At 33.3% G+C, this 4,094-nt stretch overlaps 1 long non-coding RNA gene across 1 annotated transcript in view; it reads right to left on the reverse strand.

Annotated features, from left to right (window-relative positions):
- Window positions 1-2,662: 2,662 nt before the first annotated feature.
- The window catches only part of LOC111702985 (uncharacterized), a 2,599-nt gene continuing 1,167 nt past the window's right edge, over window positions 2,663-4,094 (reverse strand). The window contains exon 2 of the long non-coding RNA XR_002765539.1: window positions 2,663-2,794. This is a non-coding gene — a long non-coding RNA (uncharacterized LOC111702985). The remainder of the gene's footprint in view (window positions 2,795-4,094) is intronic.

Below are 4,094 nucleotides of genomic sequence, written 5' to 3' on the forward strand. Positions count from 1 at the left end.
GCTACATTCTCAGTTCAACTATTATACATTACCGGTCACTCCCTTTTAATACACAATATTTGATTGAAGTCAAAGTACGAACAAATGCTTGTTATATGTTGTTTAACATCTCAATTTTGCCAATTGTAACATCCCATACTTATTGTAGCACGATAATTTGCAATCTACTCGTCACTTGCAATCAGTCTCATTTATTATAAACCTCACTTGCTATCCCCGTATTTGCCATCAATTTACTTGATATCTGTTTCACTTGCTCTTGGCCTCACTTGCGATCAGGCCTCACTTGCTCTCCTGCCTCACTTGCTTTCAGGTCAATTTGTTTTCAGGTCTCACTTGCTCTCGCCACACTTGCTCTACAGCCTCACTTGCTATCAGGTCAATTTATTATCAGGTCTCACTTGCTCTCGCCACACTTGCTCTCCAGCCTCACTTGCTTTCAGGTCAATTTATTATCAGGTCTCACTTGATCTTGCCACACTTGCTCTCCAGCCTCATGCTTGCTATCAGGTCAATGTGTTATTAGGTCTCACTTGCTATCAAAACGTTTGCTCTCCAGTCTCAACTGTTATCAAAGCTCATCTGCTATTCAAAAGTGTAGTTACTATCTAAATACGTTGCTATCAAAATTAGTTGTTTTCTAAATAAGCTGCTTTCAAAAACCAGTTCAAATCATATAATTTTTTTAAAAATTAAACTGGGTGATGAACAGTAATAATTACAGTAATACAGTATGATTCAGAGTTTAAATCTTTATTTAGTCATAATTAAAATAAACGAACAATGCTGTTCTTATATAAACCCAAAAGCATGTTATCATAGGGTCCACCATGCTCCATGCCCGCGCAAAGTTTGCCAAAGAATGAAGAATTCAAAATTTTGAGAAATGTTTCCCTTTTTTGCGAATTTTTAGGGGAAAAAATTGGCAGAAAAAGTCGAAAATTCGATGACAAATGATGATTGATAGCAAAATTGCTGATTGCAACTGAGAATTGATAGCAAATTGGCCTCATAGCAAGTGAGGCTTGAAAGCAAATGTGTGATAGCAGTTGAGGCCGGATAGCAAATGAGGCTGGATAGCAAATTTATGTGATTGCAACTAAGTTAATAGTAAATGAGTAAGAGCTTGAAATGTTTGGATATCACTGGAGGTTGATAGCAACTGATTTTGATCGCCAGTGAGTTGATAGATAATGATCATTGCAATCGTTGCAGAATAATTCATATAAAATCTTAGTATGATACTACTCAGAAGAGTTCTACCCAAAACTCACATTAAACATGATACTAAATCATTATCAGTCGAAATGTGGAGTTGAACCCACGGTATTCGGAGAACAGTATTCGTCTGCATATTAAATTAACTTTTATATTTTTAACAAGAGATATTGAACTATTCGTACAACAGGGTGTCCCAAAAAACATGGGAATTCAGTGACGAATTCGATATCGTCTTTGTTATGAATTAGCATTGTAATACTTAACTTCAACAGCCATAATGATATTATGTCAGCTAGAATTTATTTTAGGAAAAGGGTAAAAGACTGTAAAGATGTGTCTATGATGTCTCCGCAAGATGAACAGTGAAGACGGACAAGTTGACTCTGTTTGTATACTGCAATTATCTTGTTTTACTAACTACAACCGTATGCAGTCAAAACATAAACAAAAAATATGTGAACATAGCAGACGAAACTCTTACAGATAACATCTTTCTCAGTAGGTATCACTATACTAAATCAAAAAATTATTTGAAAAGACGATATCGAATTCGTCACTGAATTCCCATGTTTATTGGGACACCCTGTATATTGCAGGATTATTCACAAAGGGTGAGACAGAAGAGACAACAGTTAGATGTGTTGGGTCTTTGATAATTAGTTGAATGTTCCCTGTAGCTGTAAATTTTAAAATGTAAAATTTTGAGAATTTCGTCAGAGGGGTCAGAGGTTAATCTTTAATTTTATATTTTGAAAGATCCATTAATTGTAATAAAATATGATCTCATGTTTCCAACATTGTAAGATGTAATAGAAACAATTAATGCTTTTCATTATTCATAATTGTAATACGTTCCATTACGACCCAGGCTAGTATTATTTATATTTTATAGAAAATTAAAAAATTTTGTTGAAATAAATGCTCATGTAAATAAAAATGAAAATATGACTAATAACTAAATCAAAAGGTTGATTCATGTAAATATTTAGCAATCACACATGGACAATTTTTTTATGTTTTATATCAATTAAAAAGTAAGATATGTAAATTTTATAATGTGACCCACAAAACCTTGGAATAGGAAGACTCTGCGAGACTCAAATTTTATTATTTCAAATAGTTCAACAAACATTAAACAACCAAATATTCAATGTATATAGGGTGTACAAAGAACTATTTCACTTGTTATGTTGATTTCCAGCGAAATGCTCCACCATGTGATATAAAAGAGGAATAAATTTATCCGTAAATCTGCATGAAAATGGAGATCAATGCTTGATCCCACGATTCAGAGACAACCATTCTGACTTCTGGACATTAACCTAGCTAATATTTATAAATTACATTGCTTTTTAAAAAAAGTTGCTTTTCTCACATTATATTTTCCAAAGCAACAAAAAAGTTATGCGCATTGTTTAAATCAGATGAAAATAAAACAAACCTCTTTCCCTTTTTCGTCTTGAATTTTGGTGAACTGTCCCTTGATTTTCTCAAAGGATTTTTTCCTTTCTTCAGCTTCTTCCTTCTCCCTCTTTTCATTCTCTCCTCCCTCCCCCTTCTCAAACATCTCAGTCTGAATATTTAAAGAGATTGTTCACCAAAACATGTTAACCAAAGCATGTAGATAAAAGTATATTGTTATACATCACTACACATCGATATAAATATAAATAATTTGCGTGTCTGTCTGTCCGTTTCTAACCAATAAACATTAAAACAACTGACATGACCTCAGGGAAGGATTGGGGCCATTAAAGTTCAACGATTTTGTCTGGAAAAAAATGCCAACATTTACATTTTTGCTAATACGCCAATTTAAATAGAAATATGATATTTTTAAATGGTCAGCGCGCAACAGTTAAAAACAAAACTTTTTCAAAGAAAGGGGGCGCGAAACGCCCTAAAAACCTTAATTCATCCTTTGCTTGTTTGTTCTGTTTGTCAGCCGCATTGACGTCTTGTAACTAATAGACGTCAAAACGGCTGAACCGATCGGACCCAAATTTTGTTTGGTAACTGAAATGACCCAAGAAAAGGTTTATGAATGGTAAAAGAAGAAAGATTTTCCCATGGACAAAATTTCAGCATTTATTATTTTTAAATGCCCAAATTCAAGAAGAAAAACCCGCAAAATTCGATTTACAAAGAGACATGCTGCAGGCGCAGCTTAGAGAGCAACGGTTAAAGGGGCTAAAGTTCTCTGAAAGCCTATTTTCCATAGATTGCAGTTTGTTTACACTGTAGAAATAATCAATCACTAAGTATAAGATTATACTGTGTGTAAACTATGTATGATTGCGGGGAACCAATTATCTTTAATTATGTTTACATCCAAACAATCTATATTACATATATATAACGCTTATAAACCAAATTTGACGACTAAGTTTTTCCGAAAAGAATAGTTTATATATGAGAGTGGAATTTAGAAATCCCTCGGTATGAATTTTGTTAGTCCCTTTCAGCCTGAAAGGGAGTTCAAAGTGTACAAATCATGTAAATGTTCACAAATTAAATCAAATCAAATCAAATATTTATTGCACGAAGATTAGAATTTATACAATATAAATATCACATAGAAAAGTATAATCCTCGTGAGGGAAAATTAATCTGGGGGGGCCAGGTTTTCATAATTTTCCCCATAGCTTAGTGACAGGGGGGGGGGAACCTGGACGAAAGGACGAGTAGGTGGGGTGGCAGAAAATATAAATAAACATGATAATAGACAATATATTGCTCAGCTCTATCAAACCAATACAGTAACAAACATTACAAATATTTAATTAAGAATAATTAAAATGATTGAAATGTTTGAAGGAAGACATATCCCATTTTTAATACTGCAAAGAGTTAATGTATATCAGAATATACAT

Source organism: Eurytemora carolleeae, unplaced genomic scaffold (assembly GCF_000591075.1).
Source record: "Eurytemora carolleeae unplaced genomic scaffold, Eaff_2.0 scaffold474, whole genome shotgun sequence".
NCBI lineage: Eukaryota > Metazoa > Arthropoda > Copepoda > Calanoida > Temoridae > Eurytemora > Eurytemora carolleeae.